Genomic DNA, 24,619 nt, shown 5'->3' with positions numbered 1-24,619 from the left:
CCCGCCGGTGCTTTTGGGTCCCGCAGCCGGTACCGCGCCCGGGCCGGTTCCGCTGCCCCGCCGGCGGCTGCTGGAGCTGTGCGCGCTGCGATGAAACCTCGGTGCGGGGCGGGCGGGTTTGTTAGACTCGGGTCCCGGCATCTGGTTCTTCCTCGCAACTTTGAGTTGGGCTCTTGTGCTGCCTCATGGCTCGTTTGCCTGGGGTTTTTCTCCATGTGAAAAAAAGAGCTTTCCATTTTTCTATTCCTTAAGCAGAGCTCTGTGTGAATACTTTGCTTTTAAAATTTTATTGTAGCCTTTGTTGGTTTATGCCACTGCTTGTTTGTTGGTGTGTTTCTCCATCCATTTTTTTGTGTTGGATGCACTGTTCCTTTGGCTGCTCTGCCTTCTAAATACTCTTTAATGGAGAAATAAGATGCGGAAAAGATAAAATAAGAGAATTCGGGACTGTTTTGTGTCAGCTTCTCTAACTGAAATGTTTTAACCCAAAGGGGAAAGAAAAGAAAAAGTGATCAAGTGGAGCTCAGGGCACTTTGCTTTGTTGGAGGCAGAGAGGAAAAACTTAAGAGGGTATGACTGAGATTTTGTTTCACTTTATTTCTCTTCTTTTGAGGCTGAAAGATAAACAAGCATTTTGAAATGCTTTGGTTTAAAATGCCGAGCTCTTCATTTTCTCTTCAGCTGACTCCATTAAAAAAAAAAATCTTTAAAAAAAAAGTAGAAGCAGCTCTTCAGTTGCAGAGCCAGCAGCAGTGGTGTGTGTGGGCAGAGGCCTTGCTGCTCTTCCATCAGCCGTCCCTGCCTTGTCTCTGTGGACTATAAAATTAGAAAGGCTCCAATGTCCATTCAGGCTGATGTCTGGGTAATGTGGGCTGTGGAAATCAAGAGGAGCTCTCTGTGAATTAACTGCTGTGCTGTTCATGGCTTGCTCAGCCTGTGGGTTCTGGCCTCTGGTGTATAATTAGGAAAGTAATTGTATTTTAAGAAGCCCTAAATCTATTATCCAGGTGTGTGCTTGTCCCCTGGGCAGGTATCAGGTGGTGTGAGCTTTCTTTTGCTGTGAGCAAATGATCTCTATCCTTCTGATGGTTGCAGGCTGCAGTCTGACATTTGCAGCATCTTAGAACCACTGAGTTTGAGTTGGAAAGGATCTTTGAAGCTCTTCTAGTCCAACTCTCTTGCAGTGAGTAGGAATATATTCAATAGTCCCAGGTTTCTCCAAGCCCTGTCCAACCTGGCTTGGAGGTAAGGGGCAGCCACAGCTTCTCTGGGCAACCTGTGCCAGGGCTTCAGCACCCTCATTTCAAATAAAAACCTGCTTTCTCATATCTAATGTGCATTAGAAGCTTTACCCCTTGTCCCACCAAGAGCGAGACCTGAGGCTCCCTGTGCTTTTCCTCCTCTGGAAATGGCTCAGGTCATCTTTTCCTTCCCAAAGCTCTCTCCTTGCCTGTTCTAGGAGTTTTTGTCTTTCCAATTTCAGTCAGTGTCCAGGAAGGCTTTTATTTGTTTCATCTTTCCTGAATTTGCTTTATGTGCACATTGAGAAGCCCGGCCATGGAGAGCACAGGTCTGTGGTGAGGGATGGAGAGCCAAGAACAACTCCAACTGGCTGTAACTGAAAACTGTCAGCTCTGCAGTGAAGGAGGATGTTCAAAGCATGTGGCTCCTTGGATAACACTGAATGGAGAATTGGATCTTTAGTTCTAAAGAAAGTCAGAATGTCCAAATCCTGGGGAGTTCTGCTGGGGAGCTCAAAGGTGAGATGTCAGTAGAGCTCTGGATGGATTTTCTTCAGAGGTGCTGCTTGGTGCTGTCCTTCTGCACCATCTGCTGTGGTTGCTGTTCTGGAGATGTCCTAAAGTGACTTAGAATATCCAGGTCATGGTGCCTTGGAGAAGTCTGCTTGTTCCAGGTTTCTTGCTCTTCCTTCCCTTCAAGCTGGCTGTTTCCTGGGGAGGTTTGGTGCAGTGGGTGTCTGTGCCCTGAGGGACCAGCAGGAGGTTTTTGGGTGACAGGAGAGCAGTGTGCCCACCCAGGTGTCAGGTGCATTGGGAAACTCCTGGCTGGGCTGAGGCAGCATGGGGCAGAAGCCAAGAGGAGGTTGGAATTTGGGAGAGAGGCAGTTCTAACAGGGAGCAAATGCTCACCATAGCAGTAAACAGCACAGAATAGCTGCTTCTGCCCAGTGTGGGTGAACTTCGTGCAGTTCCTCGATGAGCTTTGGGTGAAATTCCGTGTTTCAAACCCCAGTGTGCTGCCATCCTCCTGGGCTGTTGTATCTGCTGGTGTTTGCCAGACATTGCCTAAACTCTGCTCTTAAACTGCAGCTGGTTTTGCAGGTTCCCAGTTACTGCACAGTTGTTCTTACTGTGTTTATTTTAGTGGTTATAAACTGATTTTTAAAAAGGACTTGGAACTTGAGCTGGAAAGTCTCCTTTTTCTTCTTTCATGATTTGGTTGAGGAGCTGCACCAGAGGAGCCAGCAGCTGAGCCCTTCAGTATTACCCCCCTTCCTTGAATTTTCTAGGAATTTGGGGGCAGTTGTCCTGTACCTTGATTTTAGCAGTGGACATCAGTTTGGGGTTGGGGTGAAGGGGGTGTCTGCTCTTAATTTGGTAAAATTAGGAATTTGGCCGGGGAATAAAAAGCTTGAAGAACACTTTTTTTTTTCCTCATAACATTTTGTTTAGCCTGAATGTTTGCAGTCAGAGCTATGTATTTCTTAAAGACACAGAAAGCATAAAGCTTTTTCAAGGCAGTTATTTCAAATTGCTGTGAGTGTCACAGTGTCATTTGGAGCTAGAAGGTGCCACCATTGACCAAAAAAGTTGCAGCCTGTGATCCTGCATTGTCCAGGGCTCACCCTGATTTGCACAGCAGCTTCAACAACTATGGGCTGAGGGATTCCTGATCCTTATATAAAGTAAATTCTTTACAGAAGCTACTTTATGTATATAAAGTAGCTTTTGTAAGCCTACAAAGTGAGGGAGAACCCAGTGTGATTTAACTTTTCTCTCAGCACTCGTGTTAATAAATATGTATTGCCTGATCTTTGTTGCCTTCTGTTTGTTTCAGAGAAGTTACTTCTGCAAGTTGCACTGAAAATAGGTGCTGGAAGTGGTGAATAATCACTTCATTTGGAATAATCCACAGCTGTGAAGAGCCAAGGGCTCAGTCCTGCAGATCTCCTTTGTTAGACACAGGCTGGCTTTCCCCCCTGCCTCCTGTGTTCGTGCTGAACATTAAACAGTGATTTCTATGCAAGAATTTTAAGGAAAGTCTTTCAAAGCACTTGAATGACCAGCGAGGGGCAGCTGGGAAAGGGTTGCCTGGGAGATGCTGCTGGGAGCAGCTGAGCAGGGTGTGACAGCATGGAAGGAAGTGAAGAAGGCAGGATGCTGCTTTGATCTTCCCTCCCTCCCTGCTGAGTGCGAGCGGTGATCCTGCTTCTGGGAGCTCAAGGGATGCAAATGTGACTGAGTGTGTGAGCACAGGACTCATTCTGCTCACCACAGTGCCCTGGAGAGCCAAACTGGGAGTGCAGCTGGGAGCCTAATGCTGTGCTTTGTCCTACACTCTGCAGTGCTGTTTCCTCGGGCTTTTCATTGGGCAGTAAAAGGTGTTGCCATCTGGGCATGTTGTAGCACAGGGAGCGTGTAGGGCTCCTGCAGCACCTCCAGACTCTGGTAAAATTCTGTTACATCACTTTGAACAATCTCAGGACAAAGCTGGCATTCCAGGGAGTTTATTGCTTGTTCCTTACTCCTCTGCAGAGCTCACACTGTACTGGTTATTCCTGTCTTCTGGTGCATGTCTTAGGTCCCTGTGAGAACTGTGAGGAAATGCTGAAATACACATCCAGAAATTCAGAGGATATTCTGGTTTACACATTGAGATGATCACTGTTGCATGTTTAATGAATTGCTTTTCTGGATGCTGCTCAGCTTGCAGCTCTGAGTTTGTCCTTGCACTCTTTCAGTGCCTGCTTGCAATGAGTTTTGCTTGAAAATGTGAGTGTTTTCAGGCTGTGGACAATGCAAATAGGATGCTGCAGTTAGTTGTTGGCAAACTGTCCTGTCTGGAGTTGTGGAGGAGAAATGGTTCCTTGGTTGTGTGACCCCAATGGGGAGAAGAGCAGCTGGGGTTTAACAGAGTGGTTAAAATCATATAGGCCCCCAAATGCTCCAGAGACTTCTCTCCTTTCCTAGAAGCTTCCTTTAACAAGCTGATTTCTCAGGCTGATTGCTTGCAGATGAGATCATGCAGTGTGTTTTGCAGGGAAAGAATCTGAACTGGTGAGCCAGAAAGTTTTAACACGCGAGTCACATGCCCGGTGTCCTCATGGCACACACAGAGCCCCAGAGGCTGTGACAGGGCCAGCTCAGGGTGGCTTTGTGCTCCACCAGGAGCTTTCTGAGCACACAGAATACCCAGGGATGCTCCCAAGTGCTGGGGCTTGCTGCTTGGACAGCAACGGGAGATGATGGCAAGGAAGTATTTCATCTTTCCTGAGCTCTGTTTCTCTCTTTAGTGTGTGTGGGGTTGGGATAAGCCCAAGTGAGGGAAGGCTCTCATCTGCCTTAATTCCACAGACGTTTTGCTGCTGGCTTCAGCAAAGGAATTTATGTAGAATTGATGGTGTTTTTTCTGTTGATGCATGAGAACATTCTGAACAGGGAAGGCTTGATGGTAGTGTTCTGCTGCAGAGGATCCCAGCAATCTTTGCTCTCACTCTCAGGAGGGATGCTGGTTTCCATTCTTCTTGATGGCAACTGGGTTACTCTTCCAAAATAATCACAGCCATCATTTGAGAGTGTTGAAAATTAAGCAAAGCTGTTCTGAGGTGATGTTGGGTGGTGTTCCCAGCGTAGGGAACTTTTGCTGCCAGTAGCTTTAAAGTACAACCTCTTCTCACAGGCAAGGTAGGAAGGTGCCTTTTTGATGCCAGAGCCTCTTTGTGCCCAAAATCACTTCTTGCCAATCACAAAGGCATTAATTATGCACAAATGGATTGGGGGTGGGTGGAGTTTTTATTGGCTATAGAAGTAGGAGCCAGAGCCACTTGATCCAAATCTCTAAAAAAATTAACAATGGAGTCAGACTGGAAAGGGAAAGCTTCAAATCCCAACCTTTAAATCTGTCAGAGTTTTATGCAACTTGAAGACAGGAATGCATAAGACATGTTAAAACCTCTTACTACTCCATAGCCATGTTGTACTTGTAGTGTCCTCTCAGTCACTCCTGTGAGCTTTCCTTTTGAAACAAATAACTGCAAGTAGACTTTACAGATCAGCACAGGCTTCGTGGTATTTTTTTTCTGTCATCTAAACATGTTTGTTCCATGGGAGTTTATCAGAAGCTTCTTCCAGCATTTAATTTCACACAGGTATAAAGTCAAGCATGTGAAAGTGGAAAACTCCTGTTTGTAGATTATCAAACTTCATTTGGCTTCCTTGAGAACACTAAATATCTGCTTTTTATGTGGTATTATTTTATACTTTAGGTAAAATAGTTGTGAACACAAGTTGCTTTGGTTCCATGCCCTTACTGGCTAATAATCCCTTTTTTTTGATGGAAAGGCCTGGTAGAACATTTGTTGCTCTGATGGATGGCAGTGAGGCTGTATATTTTTTTGTAGCAGCTCAACTGTTTCACCCTTCACTCTGCTTCTGGATGGGATCCTGCTGGGTCTGTCCTCCTGGAGCCTGGCTGATGGTCATCCCAGACCTGGCAGGGTACATGTGGGAGGTGATGATGTGTACTCTGAAAAGTGCTGCCTAAACCTTGTTTTGTCCATGAAGCTTCAAGTGTGGAGCTGTTAGAACCCCAGCCCACTCAGAGCTAATGCTTGCAGAATGCATGACCAAGGAATTAAACTGGGTGGAGTCATTCCAAAATTTGGATTTGGGGCCTGTCTTGTCCTAATGCAGCAGCTTTGGGTGTTTGCTTGGAAGTGCTCCCAGCGTGGATGATGCTCTCCTGACCTGATGTGACTTTTCTTTCTTGATGTTCGGGTGCTGTGCCCAAATCTGTCTGCAGAGCTCTGCAATGCAGAACTGTGGTGAGAAATGAACCTGGAACAAGTCAGCTCCTGTCAGGAGGTGGCACGGAGATGATCAGCTCCTGTGTGCCCGGGGGGAGGGAGGAGGGACAGACAAACACAGTAAACAGTTGTGTTTCTTCCCCAGGACTGTCCTGTGTCCTGAGGCTGCCAGCTGCAGTTTGGAGGCCAGAGGAATAGGGTGGGGTATTTTCTTCCAACCAGATGAATTTGTGCTGTGAAAATGAGGAGTTAGTTCAGTTTCTCTGGGAATAGCATTTAAGGTGTTAAAATGTCCCACCCATCAGTAAGGAAGAGCTGCTCAAGAACAAGCAAATACAGAGATGGAGCATGCAGAGCACAGTGCCTTTGCAGCTCTTATTTTCCCTTGAAGAATGAGACTGGGCTTGTTTTTATTGCATTTGTCATTTGGTCGTGGTGTCCCTCATTTGTGTTACCCTCCTATGGAGAGCTAAGCTAGCCAAGTGTCAGGTTTTGCTGTCCATCTCGATTACTGTTATGTTATTTCACTTGTGCTTGTTTGTTTCTGCCTGTCAAAAGGTAAAAAAAAAAAAAAACAAACTGTAGCAGAAATAGCTGGAGTATCAGTATTCTCCAATAGGAAGATGTCAGCCTGTGATGACTCCTTCCATTGAGCTCAGCCTGTTTCTGCTGCTCCTGACAAGCTGTCATCTCTTCATGCTGGGTAATGTGATCTTCCAGGAATGTTTATCTTTCATTTCTGCATTTGTAGTGGAGATGAGCTGGTGGTGCTGGGAATGTGCCTCCAATGCCCTTTTGTTGTTTAGGCTGAGGTGCTGCCCCTGTGCTGCTGAGGGCAACAAATCAGACCAGCAGAGCTGCCATACAGAGCTCCCTCCCTTTTCCCTGAGTGAAGGTCTCAATGCTGTGAATTCATCCTGTGGAGTTTTTAAGTGTATGTGTTTTGCATTTCTCTGGATTGTGATGGATGTTATTCCAGTAACTTCACAAAGTGTCCTTCCTCTTTCCATGGGTTTGATGCCTTCTGTCTGCATACTTGGCTAGCAGCAGTCATATGTTTCTTTTATGTTCTGGGGCAACCTGGACAGGGCTTTACTCTTTACATTAAGAAAATGAGCTTTGCTGGCCAGTGTCATGTGTGGATACCATGGGTGGACATCTAGAAGGAACAGCACTGATGGCAGTTCCTCTGCTGACCAGCAACCCTCTTTCATCTCAGTGCCAGCAGCTGCTTCCCCATCACCCTCCAGACTGCACTTCATGTAGACACTCTGCCTTCTTCCCAAGGACTGAACCCACCCAGTAGTGTGGTTCAGTCTCTGCTACGGCATTTTTTGGCCTTTTCCCAGCACTGGAAGGACACCAAATAGCAGCAGTACTGTTGAGACCTCCCTAGAGTAAAGACTTATAGTGGGAAATGAATTTTCTAGTTGCGTCTAATGTCTTGAGAGCTATTGGCTGTCTGGCTTTTAATCTGTGCTCTTGGATTATTGCAGACTATTATATTTGAATGCATGGCTGAAGTTAAGTTTCCAAAAAGGCCTCTCTTGTGGTGGGTGTTAATTTGTGCAAGGATGGTGTGACGCAGTGTGCTGACCCTGTTTGAGACCTGTGCAGTACATCAAGGCTCAGGTCCTGGCACTCAGTACTCCTGCCAGGACAGAATTAGCCCTCATTGTGTCAGTGCTGACATCTCTGCTAACCGAGCTTTTAATATTATCTAGAAGGATTACTCCAGAGAAACTTGATGCAAGCCTTCCTTGCTGGCAGTAATTACTCTGCCTCTTCTCATTTGCTCCCATAGAATGATGGAAGCACTGGGTGAAAGCATATCTGGAGGGCTCTGGCCTGACCTCCTGCTTGAAGTGGGACTCTCTCCAGCATGTGAGTGATCAGCTCAGCCATGGTTTTGTCTGGCCAAGTCTTGAACATGTTGGGGATGGAGCAGGGTATCACACCAGATCAGCTTTTGTTTGCTTTTGCTTGGAAGTTATACCTAGTCAACCACCTTGGAGAGTGGGTTATGCATTTAGGTTGGAATGACCTCATCCTGCAGGTTTGAAAACATTTGAGTGAGCTGTGGGAAATGTCCCAGTAGGGTTAATGTAATGCGTAATGGATCTGAATCCTGTTCTGTGCTTACATGGGAAACATGAGCAGACCCTCGTGCTGTTTCTGAGGAACCGGCAGGGGTGCTGTCAGGTGGTTTTCCTGTGTTTGCATGGGGAATTGCAGGTGGAACAGTGCCTGGAGGACCTGTCCTGTTGCTACAATGAGCTCATGGGTGTTTTCCCATTGGAATTCTGTTTGTCAGGAGGCAGAGGATGAGCACCCCTGAGCATCCTTTGCCCCAAGGCAGAGTGTGGGATCAGTGCTGTCCAGACGGAGGCCACACATGCACAAAGCACACAGTTGCCTTTTATCCACCCTCCTCTGCCTCTTGCCATGGGAGGGAGAGGATTTTCCCCAGAGTCTGCTGCATTTACTTCAGAAAAGGTCCCATGAGATGAGTGTGTGCACATCTGAGTTACCCATCGTGGTCCTGTATTTTAAAGGGAGCAGAACAGCTATCTACATCCGAAGAGCAAACTTGCCTTCCAGCATGGCACGAGCTTCTGGACACAGTGGGTGTCCAGGGATGGCACATAGGCCAGACCAGGCCTGCTGCTGTGGCTGGGCTGGGCTGGATTTCTTCAGACAGAACTGTGGATTGCAACACCCCTCGTGCTTGCTCGGGCCAGGAAACCTTGCTTGGAAGGGAAATGGCTGAGATGGAAAGAGCTGCTGAGGAGGTGGGAGCTTCCTTAGCCAAGGCCTCTTTTCTAGACTCAGCTCTGGATCCCTGGACTGTGCATCCCCTTGTGCCACAGGAATTATATGAATGCTTCATGGGCACTGAAAAGGAGAGCTCCTGTGGTCTGGTCCTGATGTTGGCACTGCCATCTGCTCTGCAGATTTGCGTTGTGTTCCTGTTGGAGTGCAGACCAGTCCTTGTGTAGGATGAATCTGGTGTTGTGAGTGAGCAGCAGTGTCCTTGGGTAGGTTACAAATTCTCACTTGCTATGGGGCCCTTTGGTATCTTGCACATCTGAACTGCTCCTGCCTTTTGTTTCCATGCCAGAAAGGGCAGCCAGAAGGGCTGGGAGCATGGGCTTCTGCGTGCTCTGTTATTTGAAGATGAGGGTCCTTGCTGAGGAATCACAGAAATGTGGGGATCACTGTTGTCAGCTGCTCTCCATGTGCTCACTCTGGTCCAAAGTGCAGAGGTCAGGTTTGGGGTTGTGTGGCCCGAGGGTCGTGGAGTAGCAGCTGTAAAGGGCTGCAGGGGCGTTGGTGACAGGCTGACGTTGGCTGACAGCTCTATTCTTACCGCCAGTTCTTCCATGCACCACTTGTTTTTGCAGAGGTCTCTCCCTGTGCTTCAGGGGAGGAGCTGTAGTGGCATTGCTGCCATGAGCTGAGCTCTGCCCATTCCATGGTTCAGCTGGGTTGGTGTCCCTTGCTGGGAAAATCACAAGGCTGGTGCTGAATCTCCCTTCCCTGGGGCTGTTCCTCCTCAATGAAGCTTACAGCCAGTGCTTATGGTTTGCTTTGATTTTTCTGCTGGTGTTTTCCATGTGTCTGCAATAAAATCTCTGGTGAAGGATGCTGATTAGCTTTTCTCTGAGCTGGATCTGGAATCACTACTCACACATTGGTCTCCTCAGATCCTCACAGCTTGTAGTTTTGAGATGTGATATGACAACACAGATTTATCTGGGAAACTTCTGGGAGAGAGATGTGGGGAAGTATCACTGTAAGAGAGACAGCAGGACTTTGTCCCCAGCAGTCCCAGGACCTGTGTAGCTCTGCTTGTCAGAACACCTTACACCATGTCCTTGATCCAAACTCCTGATAGGGGTGATGGGCAGAAAGAGCTGCCTGCTGCCGTGGTGGGGAGGAGCATGTGAAGGACAATGCTCAGGATGTTAGATACTAGTGCTTCAAGAAGAAAAGCCAGCTTTGAAAGAGGCCATGTGCCTGCTGAATATACCAACTGCTTCCAGGGATTAGGGGTCAAAACCCCAGAGCTTTTTTTCTGGTTTATGGGAGTTGAGCCCTTCCTTGTTGTGGCAGTGATTCTCATCTGCAGCAGGACGCCTGAGGGTTTTTGGCTCCACAGGCAGACAAGAGAAAGGCTGGAGATGTCCTGCTTGGGCTGGTCCTGGTGTCCAGGGATAGGGAGGGATGTCTGTTTGCACATAATGGTTTTCTCTGCCCCTTTCCCGTTGCTGCGTCAGCGCTGATGGCCAGGGAGTGCTTACAAGTGCGTCCTTGCAGAGCACTGCTCTGTGCCAGCAGCTCCGTGCTCTGGGTGACGTGTGCTCTGGGCCTTTGTCACTGCAGCACCTGAGGCTGAGCTGAGCTCACTGCCCTGCTTCTGACCTGGGCTTACCCCTCCTCACCCTCACCTTTGGGGCAGCCCACGATGGGGACCCTGTTGTTTAAACAGGGCAAATGGGAGGCTGCTCCTGTTGGGAGCTTTCCTGGTAACATTAAAGCTCTGAGAGAGATTTTTGGAGCTGGGGAACAGTTGTCATTCCTCTGTTGCCACCTCCTCAGCCATTCTGGCTCATGGGAGAGGGAGCTGTGGTGGCATGAGGCCTCTGTTCCCGAGTCCCAGCAGGACAGGCCTTTGCTGGGCAGCTGCCTGTGTGCCCAGAAAGAGGGAGCTTGGCACAGCTGCAGAACTTTATCATTTGGGGATATGAGGAGGTGTCTGTCCCATGCCTGGGTCAGAGGTTGTCCTGGTGATTTGGGAAGTGACTGAGAGGTAAAGAAGTTCTGCTCTGGTACTTGCCCACTTGAGGACTCCGCTAATCTCCCTTCAGAGCAGGAAATCTCCCTTGGCACAGGGAGGGCGGAATGTGGTGGAAGGTAAGTGCTCCCCTTGGAGCCCTTGTTTTGCACCCTTTGGGATGGGTGTGTCCCACCTCAGGTGTCTGTAATGTTACCACATGCTCTGTCTTGTCAGCTCTGAGCCTTCTGGTACCCTGCAGAGCAGCTCTAGTCAGCACCTGGTGTGTGGAGGTGGTTTGTCAGTACTTCTTGGAAGATGTCATGTCTCAAACTTGCCCTCCTCATCATGCCAAGCTGTGCCCCACTTCCCTCTTTTCCCAGGTTTATGGCTGGAAGTGGGTTTCTTTGCAGTGGAAGGATGATTCCAGCAGAGCCAGAGCTGGGCTGAGCAGATGTTTCATGGGGTAGTGGGAGTGAACACACTCCCTCTGGGTAAAGACAGGACAGGGCTGCAGGGTGTAAACAGAGCACTTTCACAGCAGGCTTCTGTGTTCCATCAAAAGTTCCTGGAAAGGTGAAGGCAGGAGTTGGTTTTCACCGCCTCTCACTGAAAGATTAAAAACCTTTAACACTGTGCAGGTCCAGCCTCCATAGTGGGGCTGTCCTGTGTTCCTCAGTTGTGTCTGTGTTTAGCCCAAGGCCACTTGGGTGATGTCCTGGTCCTGTGTGACAAGAGCTGTTGGTGCTCACAGGATTACCAGCTCCTGCTGGAGCCTTCCTGGGATAAGGCAGGTGGAGGTCCTGCCATAGCTGGGCTGGGTGGGAAGCAGAGAGTGTAAGGCCCATGGAGCAGAGCCCCTGGGCAGGGACAGGAGGTTTTGTGGACCTGTTGTACTGCTGCTACTGCTGCAGGAGAGACCTGGCAGAGGAAGCTCTTGGGTGCTGTTTGATGATGTTCCTTATTCTTGCTTGGATGTGTGTTCCCATATTACTGTTGGTACTGGGGAAGTTGTCTGGTGCAGGTCTCCTGACATCTCCACAGTGGGATTTTGTCACTTTTCCTCTGCAGGAGCCTTGTGCTGGGAACAGAGGGGGGAATCTCCCCAGGTGTTCAAGGCCATCAGTCTGGCTTGAGCTCTTTGTGTAGTTGCCTTCACCTAGGTATAACATAATTACCTAGGTATAACATAATTCACCTAGGTGTTAACATAATCACTCATTTATTTTTCCCAGTGCCACCTGACTGGGGGTGGCTTGGGGTCAGCAAAAAAGCAACTTCCCCATCCCAATGTGATCAGCTCAGCAGTTCATCACCCACAAATTCCTAATTCCCGCTCTGCTGCTCAGCATAGCGGGTTATTTTTAAGCACTGGGACAAAAAAAAAATTGGAAACCCTTTCAAGTCATTATTTCATGTTTTGTGAGTTCACCTCTTATCTCTTGGAATGTGTTTGGAATACTTCTGGGATTTACATTATCGTATAGATGCCTTAAACCCTATGAATTTGGCCTGCACTGGGGTAAACAAGCTTTTGTGTCTAAATTAGTATGTGGAATTTAGTATGTGCTAATGGGTCTCCATCTGTTAATTGGATGGATCTTTTCCAAGGACAGACAGAATCTTTTGGAGAAACAATCACGATGCCAGCTCTGGCCTGAGCTGGGTCCGGCTCTTTTCTGCTCCCGTGCTGTTCAGGAACCTGCTTGTGCTGAGGAAAGCTGTCCTGTGCACAACCAAAACAGGGTCTGTTGATGTTATTCCTGGTCCTTTGAGAAGATGACTTAGTGGTCACATGTGCTGCTATGAGGTCATTAGGAAGTCTCTCAAATACCCAATTTGAGAAGCAATGATGCTATTGCAGAAATATGCTCCCTTTGCGATGTGAGATGCAAAACTCTCCCAAGCACTTGAGTTTGCAATAGCTCTGAGTGGGATCTGTTATTGTGCATATTTGGGCTCATTCCAGTAAAAAAAAAAAAAAGACTTTTTCTGCTTTGCTTTATCCCTCAATTGATTAGTGGATGTGTACTGTGGGATCATGTTACATCTCAGAGGGCATCCAGCAGAGAGCCTTTTTCTGTGCTGAACAGCTCAAGTGAGTCTGACTGCAAGCTCAGCAGTTTTCCAGCAGTGTTTTGTGCCTCCACAGCAATGTCCTTCCCCAGGGAAAGGAGCTCCTCAGATCTGTTTGTGAGTTGAGCCATTGCTCTTCCCAGCACCACAGGGAAATCGGGAGCTTTTTCTAAACCCTTGATGTAGTATGTGTGATATGCATCTGCTTTGATGCTTTTATTGATGCCACTCCTGGGCTCCCTGTTCCTGGATGTCCAGCGTTTCCTGCTGCCATAATCTGCCCTCTGTCTTGCAAAGGGAATTGTTTGGTCCCAGTTTACCCCAGGGGCCTGTATCCAGCTTGGTCCCCATGTACCATTGTGTCCTCAGGGCAGGGATCCTTGTTTTGGGAGGAGAGTGCCTTGGAAGGGCATTATCAGAATGAGTAACACCCCTTTGGAGTAGGCAGAAAGGGATCTGATGTCTTCCCACATCCACCCTACTGCTGGTCATGTCCCAACCATCTAGGAGCCTTAGGGACTGTCCCATCCCTCTGTTAACTCACTGATGCATGGAAAAATTACATTGGGGGAAAAAAATAAGAGTTTTCTGTTCTCAGACCAGAGGTGGGTTGTGTGGCTGGGATGGGGTAGGGAGGGAAATGGGAGCAAGGTTGCATCTGACTGCATCTTCTTGCTGGGATTTAGTGTGGGCACAGTTGTGCTTCATGTCTGCTTCCTTTCTTCCTTTGGGATACCCAAAATCCCGATACCCAAAATGCTGATCTGTTGAGGCTTTGCTGGGATTCCTGCTGGAAGCTGATGTAGCCTGGGGGGTTCTGCAGGATGGGCTGGGTGGCTGCTGACCCCTCTTCACCCTCCTGCTGTGCAGTCCCTGTGAGTCCTGTACAATGCTGGCATCACTTCCCAGCCCTGCTCTGCTGGCCCTGGGAGGAGTCCTAGCCCTGCCAGGTGTGTGAGAGAGACATTGCAGCCCTTCCCTTGCGGAGCAGCTCCCTCTCAGCAGACAGGCTGGCACCTGCATTTCCCAGCAGGCAGGGTCAGCACATTCCTGCTGCTCTCTGCTCATCCTGTGCTGCCATGGATCCCGCTGGGGCTGTACCCCAGTGCCCTCAGGGTTCCTCTCCAGCCCCAGTGCCCTTCTCAGCTACATGAGTGTGTCCCCATCCTGCTGTGCCCCCCAGGGCTCTCCAGTGGCCGGGGCAGCAGAGCCCTTGTGGGCAGGGATGGCTTGGGGTGGAAGGGCTGTGGAGGGCTGTGCAACCCAGGAGCAGCTCTGTAGCCCCTGTGCTGGGTTTGGGTGGTCTCATAGAGACCTGCTGGCCCTGTTCCCAGCTGCAGTCCTGCTTGTCCTGCCACCACGGAGCCACCTGCTCATGACATTCCCACTGTCACCCTTGGTAATTATCTCCCCTGAAATGCCACAGCTTGGTTAGAGTTCATTATTTTCCCTCAGTTTCTGTATTTTTAGAGAAAGGGTACTGAATGTGATGTGCTGTTCTCAGACAGCTGCAGTGGTGACCTGCACTCCTGTGAGGCCCTGACCTGAGGACAGCAATGGGGTGAGCAGTTGTGATGAGCACACAGAGAGCCTTGCTGTCGCAGCTGGGCTCTCCCTCTTCCAGGAAAGGCTTTGGAAGCAGAAGTCCAAATGTCTGAGAAGTGCCTGAGGTTATAATAATTCTGTTGGCTGGACTTGCTAATAAATGACTGGTTCTGCCTTTTTTTACCTTTCCTCGTGGATGGCACAGACTGGGGGAGGATGAGGATGAGCAGAGGTGATGTTCCTGCCGGGATCCTCCTGCCCAGGACGGGCAGCTGTGCTCAAGCAGAAGGTGCAGGCTGGCTCTGCAGCCTGGCCTGCCCCTGGGACTACACGGGCCCTGCTTCCTGAGCAGGAGAGCTGCTTTATGTTGTGGTTTTACTAAATGAATTCAAAGCTTGGCCTTCCTCCAGGCAAAGTCTGGGCCAGGTGCCAGCGGAGCAGCCCCCAGGGAGAGCACTGGAGCAAGGAGGGGCCAACAGCAGGGAAGAGCAGAGGAATCCAAGAAGGCAGATTTGCCTAGAAAACAGCTCTGTTTCCATCTGCTGGGTCAGGAGTTGCTATAGGAACTGGGATGATAGAGGCAGGGCCATCTCCTGGGCCTGTCTGTGTGCGCGGAGGGAGGGAGGAGGGAGGAGTTACTCAAGTTTGAACATATCATGTGTGTGCTGGTGGAAAGTTGCAAGGAATGTCGAAACTACAGCCTGGCTCAACCTGTGGAGCTCCAGAGAGCCGTAGCAGTTGTTCCCTGTGCTCAGCAGGCCCTGGCAGAGGCAGGTAGGGTCATTGCAGCTTAACCTGGCTCTCAGCTTGCTGTCAGCTCTCTCCCTTCTCTCCCCTCCTGTTTCTGTCCTTGGACAAAGCCTTTGGAGGCTTGCTGGGAGTGGTGGAGGAGGATTTTGCTGCGAGGTGAAGGCTTTTCTGCCCGGTAGGGAGAGGGTGGCTCTTTGCAGCCTGTTTTCCCTCCCACAGCTCCGGGAGGGTTCCCAAATCGTGGGCATTCCCTCAGGGATGTGCCTGGGCACCCCTGGGGCACACAGGCTGTTCTGTGGGCACAGAGGTGCTGCTGGCTGGGTTCTGGGCAGCACTGGTCTCTGGGGCTCTCGGGGGGTGTGGGCAGCCTTCCAGCTCTGAGCTGTGCCAGGGCTGAGGCTGGGACAGATGTGCAAAGCTGGAGCTGGCAGCGCGGTTTTGTGGGCAGTGGCAAAGTGAGGGAAGGTGCTCCTGTGCCCTGAGCCCAGCAGCTCCTGCCCCACGGGTTCTGTGGGGGAGCATTCCTCTGTTCTCACCTCTTGTCCCACGGAGAGGCAGACCCTGTTCCCTCCTGAAGCACCTACTGCAGTTTTGGTCACTGTTAAACTTTCTCAGGCTCCCACTTACCCTGAAACATGGGAGTGTGAATATGCAGGAAGGTGCTCCTGAGAATCCTCATTGTTAGGGTTAGCCATTGGGCTCTCTGGTAGCAGCCCTTCCAGATAAAATCTTATTTCCTCAGTAAACCCACTTCTTCAGGTGTGGAGAACTTTCCAAAATAGTTGTGTTTCCACCAAGAGTGTTCAAGGTCGCTCACTGTTCCACAGGTATTTCTTTAATAGGTTTGGCTGAAATTTCATCTGCTCTTTTTGTGTCACAGAGTATAATCTCTTTAAAAAAAAGGGGGGGGGGGGGTAGTGTTGTTTCTCTTTTTGAGAAGCTGCACAATAAGCTGCTGAAAACTGAAATGTGATCTCTGTCCACAAAAGCAGAGCTTGCCAAAACTGGCTGGGATCACAGCCCACCTACTCAGGCACCCATCTTATCAAAGGCCCAGGAAAGCCCCAGAGCCTGAGTGCAGCCAGCTCTGGAATAACCTGCCCGTGCAGGAGATAACCCCTGCTCACATCACTGACTGCTTTGCTTATGCCTGGCTAGAGGAAAATTTATCTCCAGTGTGCTTTCAATCTGTTAATGGAATTGCAGATGTTCTTATTATGGAGATCTACTTCCAATATTTTATTGAATTACTCCCACATTGCTCTGTGGCAATATGTCCCAGAGGCTCAATGTACATGGTACGCTGTGGAATTTCATTTCCTCTGTTTTAATTTGTTGTTTTTTAATTTCAGTTCATTTTCAATGTGGAAAAGAGGTAAATGGGGTCCTTTTTTTTTGGTTTAGGCATCATTGTTTTACATGTTTCTTTTCCCCCTTCTCATCTCTCCTGTTTCTCTTGCCTTTGCCTCCAACAACACCATGATTTTTCCTACTGCTACCTGCCTTATGCATAATTGCTAAATCTTATTACATCTCTGTGGGCTTTTGTTTTTTGTTGTCTCGAGAAAATTTAATCAGAATTGGTCATTCCGCCTTGCCAAAGCTGTGAAATGCTGCTCGAGATTTTTTCTGTGTTCTTGGCTTTTCCTTTGTTTATAAGCAGAACATTTGCTTTGATTGCTTGAAATACATTGTGGTAAGCAAAGATGTTCTCTGAGCTGTCTCTAGTCATGGTGGATATTTTGCTGGAATGTTTAATTAAATGGTACATTTGTCTCTGTACATGGGAAGTTAAATGTTATCTTGCAGAGCTGTACCAGTAAATAGCAAACCCAGTGCAACATGGCTGGAGCTGCCTGGAAATCCTCCCTGGAGTCTCCAGGGTTGATGCTGTGTTTCAGGTGATGTGTGAGTGTTGCCACTCACTGCTCCCATCTCTGCCAGGCACTTCATAAATTAAACTTTAAAACCACTTTGGGTCGTAAACAAAGTTTGCTGAAGCCAAATGCAACAGCTGTGTGTACCCAGACAGGGCTGCCTTGGCTGGAGGCTGTGCTCAGCCTCTGGAGAAATGGTACCCACTGAGGTCACAGCCAGAATTGTCCCTTCTGGCTCCTGGGGTGCTGTGGGAGGGCTGGAGCACTTCCCACTCATTGCATGTTGGTATTCGGAGTTATTGCAGTCTGTGGAATGCAGTGAAGGATGGTAAGTTATGCTTCTTTCTGATATTGGAAAAGCTTCTTCAAATCTGGTATCTTCCTGTGGCCGTAGGGCATGGCTCTTCATTTTTATTAACATTTTTGGTGCCACTGGAGCAGAGCCCATAGTGCTCCTCAGGCAAAGGGGAGGGGCTTTTTGCCAGCTACAGGTGCTCTGAGTTTTGTTTTTACAAATATGAAGAGAAATTGCAATAATAATATTGATAATACCAGCATTTGTGGTGGTTTGAGGGAGGCTCAATTAGCAGACGTTCGAAAATCCTGTTTCTGGTTTGATTTTCACTGAAGTGTCTCAGAATTTGGCTTTCACCCTTGCAAAAATCAGCAGTTTTCAGGTACTACTAGTGCAGCTCTATGCAAGGGTTTGCTTCTCTTCTGGTTTTGCAAAGAGCTTCCCTCAGTAATCATGTTTTCGCTTTTAAATAGGCTCAACTGTGAGCAATTTGCAAAACAAAGGTTGTAGATAAGAAGCTGTTACTGGTATTTTTGAAGGTAGCCAGTTGATAAGGAAAGCTAAAGATGACTGGAAAAGCACAGCAAATATATAATGGGGCAGTGAGAAATATTTTAATATCTGTAAAACAAAATAAATTTCGTCAGTGGTGCTTAAATTGTTGGGAAGGGTTAAACTCAACTGATTGCTGATAACAATACAGAGAAGTAAAACATTTCTTTTCCATTTTTGTGGAGAAGCTGGATGATGTTCTCTCAGAATACCTCCCATTGCACTGGTAACCAGGGAGGGTGTTAAACCCAAGATAACATTTCAGAGTATTTTGAAACTTGAGCAACACTGGAACCTGTTTGTTTAAAACAAATTGCTAAAGCAGCTTTCTGAATCCTGGCTGCCAATTTGTAATAAATCTGGGAAGACCAAAGGAGTTCCAGAAGTTTGGGAAAACATAAATGTTGTAGCAGTGTTTTAAGATGGAGAAGGGAGCAGGTAACCAGCAGGCAGTGCAGACCAGCCTCTGCCACGTTAAAGAAGGAGCATGCTCAGCAATCCCTGTGCTCTGATGGAAAGCAGATCATGTCCAAAAAAACCAGCTCAAATTGTGGGTTTAATGAGATTCTTGCACTGGTTGCCAAGGATAGCTGCACTGGCACCATAAACCTGGATCCTGAGGGATGCAACTCTGCTGTGGACCAAAGGCTGCTGCTCCCAGGAAGCAGAGGAGGCTTTGCTATGGGAGCAGGGCTGTGTTGGATCCCCTGGGCAGGGGGCTGATCCCTGGCGTGTCCTTCATTCTTTCCTGCTTGCCTCAGCACTGCTGGTGGGCTCTGAGCTGAGAAACACCCACTGGGCATTGTGGGGGGCTCTGATCCTTGTCCCCAGCCCTGCCCTGTGCCAGGGTGGCAGTCTCAGTCTCCCTGTTGCTGGTCAGTGCTGTGTTCAATGAGCTGATTTAGAAAGTGCCACCTGATACCCCTCAAAAATAGGCGCCAGTGGGGGAATGTGATCCCTGCTCTCTGTAAGCACAGGGTGAGGAGCTGTGCTCTGACATCAGTGTGGGACAAACTCAGCTATTCCCTGGTTTCCCTGTGAACAAGCCAGTGGGAATCATGGCAAAATCTGCCTGGAGCTGCCTCACTGCCTGGAGGGAGCCTCTGTCTCACTAGGAAGGAACTTGGGAGAAAATATTAAGTAAATTAATACTGAATCTTGGTTCTCTGAGCAGGCTGGTGGAGTTAGGGGGGGTTCAGCTAGAGTAGGCTCTGGAATACCCAAGCCTCCTCAAGAGGAGTCTCTGGAATACCCAAGATTATCAAGGAGGTGCATAGCAGGAGGATTGACAGTGATGGTCAATGAGATAACAGGAGTTTCTGCCTTGGGATAAAGAGGGATAAAGTTTTCCTTCTTCAGACAGCTGAGCAGTGGGAGAGGTTGTCCAGAGAGGTGGGGGGAACCTCCATCATTGGGGGATTTTAAGACACAGCTGGACAAAGCCCTGTGCAGGCTGCTCTGAAATTGGTGCTAACCCTGCTTGGAGTAGGAGCTGGGATTAGATGCTCTCCTGGGGATCTCCTCCAGCCCAAATAATTCTGCAGCTCAGCAACCTGATCTCCTTCTGAGTGCAAGTTAGAGCACAGTTAAGTAAAAGGTTATGGTGGAGCCTCCTGAGAACAGGGAGGGAGGAAGGTGGTTTAGATTGAGTGCTCTTAATACCCCATCTGTCATCTCTGTGGTTAACATGTCCTGGGGATGGTTGCTATGTGAGACTTTGCAGTGCAAGATTGCAGGTCTTGAGAGAACTATTGCTGACTTTTAGTTGATGTATTTTAAGGATTGTTAAAAAAAAAAAAGAAAAAAGCTGGAGAGAGATGCCAGTGTTTAGGAGCAGTGAAAATGTCAGTGTGCTGGGTGTTCTTTGGGCCTGTCAGGGTGGGAAGGAAGCTCTGGAAAGGGACAGTAAGGGACACTGCTGCTTGGGGCAGGGACAAGGGAGGTACTTGGAACTGCTGGCTTGTGCACAATCTTGTTTTCCTGCCACTTCTGTCCTACAGAAACAGTGGTACTGGAGCCTGGAGCTGGGAACTGGATCCTCTGCAGTTGAGGGGATGTGTATTTTGGAGGGATGCTGGAGGCTCCCCTGCCCCTGATGCTGGGTGGGGGGCTCCTGGGAAATGGCCATGTCCTGAGCAGGGCCCTGGCAGGCCTGGCTGGGTCATGGGAAGAGCTTCCAGGTTCCTTGGTTGAGATGAGCACAGAGTTTTCCTGTGCCTTGGTCTGGGGGGAAACTTTGGTTTTGGTTTAGCTGAGCTAAAACCCACTTTGTAGTGCAGTGAATTTACATTTCCTTATCTTTGGCTTTATCTTTCTAATGGTTTCTAATTTTGGCATTGTTACTTGGATGGATTAAATTACATTTTCATGTTAAATTACATGTTCATTTATCCCCAAGTCTGGTTGTGTGACAGAAGTGCTCTGGGCAGTTTCACAAACTGAGGACATCCCACTCCTGTAGGACTGCCTGACAAGCAGTGGGAAAATGCTGGAGGATTAATTGGTCTTAGGCAGAAATAGCAGCATCTCTCTGGGCTGTGGGTGAGGCACTGCCTCATGTTTGAGTCCATGGGCAGAAGCTCCTCCCAGTGCTAAATGCTGTGGTGTGGGTGACTGCAATGCTGTTTTTCTCCTAAAATCCAGCAGGAGTGAGGTGTCACTGTCTTCATAACCCCATTAAGATGTTTGGCTACAACATGGAAAACAAGGCTCAAACCCTCCTCAGCCTCAGGGCAGGCCTATATCCCTGTCTCAGGAGCGTGAACCACGAAGTACACCCAGTCCTTGGTGTTCCCATTCTTCTGCCACTCCTCAGACTCAGCTCTGTGGTGTCCCTGTCCCACCCCAAGTGCCACTCCTGAATGTTGTCCTTTTGGTCCCACACTTGTGTCTGTTGTGACAGGTTTCCCAATGCCTCCTCAAAGATGATGCTGGAGCCTATTCCTGTCTCAATTTCCCTGTTCCTGTTACTTACTTCTCACGTGTATCTTGATTAACCCAACCTTTTCACCTAAAATTTGTTTGCTTTTATCTGTCAGCCTTGTTGCTGCTCTGGACATCACTTAGAGGTGTCACTATTTCTGCCCAATGTCCCCCACCGTGTTCCAAACATTGCAATGGGTTTTTCCTCTTTCTAACCACCTCTGTTGGTGCCTAAACCCCAAATCTCCTTTTGCAGCCTTGCACTTCATGCCAGGATCTTGCTGGCCCTGTCCAGCTCCCCGGTTACTCTGACACAATGAATTTTGGTGTCACTGTTGGCACTTGGTTTGTCCAGGTGCCATCCACGTGTCACATAGAGACCTCTCCACTGCTGCCTGGCTGACTGAATCCAGGGAGGGAGACACCACACTCAGAGCTCCCTTAAGGGGAAATTTGTTGCCCTATTTTCATGAGGCTCCTGCACAAGCAGCATGGCTTGATCCATCCTTCACCCTCCAGTGGTTCTGCTGGAGTGGGTGGCCATGTTCTCTGGCCAGCAGCCCTGCTCTGTTTTTTCAGTCTTGTGCCAGTATTTGAATTGTAAACTAAGCAGAACATTTTAAAAAGTGATCAGAATTCTTTCTGCAAAACGTTTTCATCACCAAATCCTGTTTGGTCCAAACCAGAGCTGCATGTGCTCCCGGGGAAGGCTTCTGGGGCTGAGGTCTCTCAGATTAACTCTGAGGCAAAGAGAAAAGCTCTACCATTGTTTTGGAGCCAGAAAAATGGAAATCACACTTCGCAGCCTCTTATTTCTTCAAGCATCAGATATTGCCCCCATTATTGGCTTTGCTTCTTCCCCACTGAATTCCTTTAGGAATGCTAGGAGATGCCATCCACTCCTCCTGCTTGTTCCTGGACCTCATCTGAGGATGCTTTGATTCAGGATAGTCCCTCCTGTTGTACACAGAGCTCTGTGTGTGATACTCTCTGTGTCTTGAGGAGTTTCTTGGCGTGGCTCTGGGCATCTGGAATGGGATTCCTGCAGCAAACCCTCAGGTCCCACTCTGGGATAATGATCTGCAAAGGAACCAGTTAAAACAAATGCCTGTTTCAGTTGGGATCTAGAGAGGCTTGCAAACATGCCAGACCTCTGTAATGGATCTCTGGAGGGAGAGCAGGGCCTGGAGGAGCTCCAAGTCCCACCTTCCTCATGCACATCACTGAAGAACAGCTCCCTCCTGTGCTTGCTGAGCCTTTGCTGTGCCCTGAGTCACAGCCAGCTGCTCCTCTGTGGAGGCATGGACTGGCTTTTCAGGCATGGTATCTGCTGGGTTTATTGGGGAAAAGTGCCCTCTTTTGCATTTCTCGGTGAGTTTTTCAACAAGTAGATTTTTTTTTTTCCACTCTCCCAATGATTGTAACAGGATTTTATTCTCCTGCAGCCAGCTGTTAGCAATTAGCAACTTGATCCAGTCGGGCCTGGGAACAGAGTTTAACACTTTCTTGCCTCTCAGAGGATGTTGCTAATCCTGTTTTTACTGGTTTCAGTCTTGTGCTGTAGTTTTGGCACTTTTGGTGTGTATGTGTGTGGGGGGGAGTGGGAAGATAGGCATGAGTACAACAAAGGACTAATGGAGCTGAAAGATTTACACAGGAAAAGTCCTTACTAAGATGATTCCCGAGCAGTCCTTCACAGGGCTCCTGCACAAGCAGCATGGCTTGGTTGTATTTAGTAGTAGAGGGTTATATTTAGTAGTAATTCCAGTGTGTCCTAGCTCTGAGAAGTGTGCAACTTGGCAATCCAGTCTACTCCTGGATGAGATTGAGACTCAGCACCAACCAACATCAGTAGTTCTTCAAACAGTGATTTCTGCAGCTGGAGCTCCTGAGTGGGGCTGAACCTGCTCCTAAATGTTTCACCCTCTAGAGGATGAAAACCACTCTTGCTGACCCTGCTTAGCACTACAGCTGCTGTGGGGAGAGCTGAGAAATGGCATTGTTTGCTCCCTCTGTACATCTCCTCTCCCAGGACTCACTGACAGGCACTTTGGTGATTCAGCACTGGGAACCAAGTGTGTGGGAAAAACAAACCCAGCAGAGCCTGAACCAGCTGCTGAGGTGCCTGGGCAGGGCTGCACTGCTGGAAATAGTTCACCTCTGCCACACACAAAGGTGAGAATTCATGATACCAAACTGGGGAAGACAGGACTAGTCCAGACCAGCCTTTTCTTCTGTCAGCAATGGAGACACATCCAGAGAGGATTCATCCTGCTTGTCTTGGATACCCTTGAGGCAAGGGCCCAATTCAAAGCCAGCTTTTTTAGGCACAGAGCTGCTGACAGGTGAGCTCTAGATCAGCTCTGGAGCTTTCCTTTCCTCTCCTGGAGGCCAGGCTGGCCTCTATGACTGCATCTTCCAATTCTGGCTTGCAGTTCCCCCAAGCCATGCTATTTTTGTGGACCTGCAGAGGTCCATGTGCCCATCAGGTCCTGAGAAACCCCTGGTTCTCAGGGTGGCACTGCTCCTGTCTGTGCCCCCCAGTTTGCACCTTTTCTCCAGCACTGGTTGCTGGCTGGGTGGCAGGAGCTGAAGTGGTGCTTGGGCATTGCTGTGTGACTTCCCTGGTCACCACACCTCATTCCTTCTTTCCTCCTGATGTTTTACATCCTTATTTAACCACCTGAATGTGGTGATGATGTGACTGGCTCTGTGGCAGTACAAAAGGTGTCATAAAACAAATGGGTTCTTACCTTGTGGTGCTTGTTCAGATGAGACAGTGGAGCTGTTTGTGGTGTATTTATTCAGCTGCTGTGACACTGGTGGCTGCTGTCATTTTGAGAGGACGGGGCACAGCACAACTACTCTGTCAAAGGAAACTCCTCCTGTTAAGTGTCAAGGTGAGCTCCTGACAGGGCTTGCAGCCGATCCCAGCTGGGCTGTGAGTGCTGTGCTGATGCAGAGTGGGGATGATGCCTGCTCTTGATCCTTCTTTGCTGGGCTTTTGGACCAGATGGGAGATGGAGGCATTTGAACACTTACTGCTGTCTGGGGCTGCTCTCATTTCTGTCTTGTTCCAGCAGTGGGGCTTGGGCCCTCAACCGAACCACAGTCCCTGTTTCAGTGCTTCCCAGGCATCCTTCTCCTTCTTCCTGGACAAGTTAGAGAGAAATCCCTGTGTGCTTTGGTGGAGCCAGCCTGAAGCTCACACAGTTTGCCAGGCTCTGGAGGGAGGATGGGGGTGTGCAGTCTGTATGTGGTGTCATTGGCCATTTGAGGGCTCCTTGTTGGGAAGTTTTAAACATGCAGCTCAGAAGTCACCTGGGACATGTCTCCAAGCTGCTGTTCTCCTTCCAGGGCCTCCTCAACAAGTTGCAGCTCTGGTCAGTGGCAAATGAATTTGTTGAAAATTCTTAAAACCTGATAGAAAGTTTACATAGTATGTAGACTTTGAGATAAGAAATATTAACTTAAAAATACTATAGAATAAGACAGACACTGTTGAGAGAGAAACGGAACTAGAAACAAGTTGCAAAGGGTGGCTTTGTAAATAAGATTAGACACTTTAGAGAAATAGAAATATGAAATATGTATTGTAGGACTCACTAGTAGGGGTCATTTTAGATGATTGGTTTTTAAGGTATTTATAGCATAGTGTGATTAAAACTGATAGGTTAAGAAATGTTAATAATATAATTACAAAATAATTAGCTTCTGATTGTTATGGCGTGACTTATAACATCTGTATTGTATCACCCTTCACATGAGACTAAAAATAG

The 24,619-nt window shown here is 48.5% G+C and overlaps 1 protein-coding gene across 3 annotated transcripts in view; it reads left to right on the top strand.

Moving 5' to 3' along the window:
* Positions 1-24,619, top strand: part of LOC103819066 (discoidin domain-containing receptor 2-like) — a 63,754-nt gene that overhangs the window by 531 nt on the left and 38,604 nt on the right. The window contains exon 1 of one of the 3 annotated variants that reach the window (XM_009093523.4): positions 15,054-15,218. The exons of the other annotated variants lie outside the window; for them this stretch is intronic. The gene's annotated coding sequence lies outside the window, so the exon portion shown is untranslated. Of the gene's footprint in view, positions 1-15,053; positions 15,219-24,619 lie in introns of those variants that run through there. 3 annotated transcript variants of the gene reach the window in all.

Source organism: Serinus canaria, chromosome 17, assembly GCF_022539315.1.
Source record: "Serinus canaria isolate serCan28SL12 chromosome 17, serCan2020, whole genome shotgun sequence".
NCBI classification, from domain to species: domain Eukaryota; kingdom Metazoa; phylum Chordata; class Aves; order Passeriformes; family Fringillidae; genus Serinus; species Serinus canaria.
Note: the sequence above shows the minus strand (reverse complement) of the source record. Positions and strands in the feature narration are given on the sequence as shown.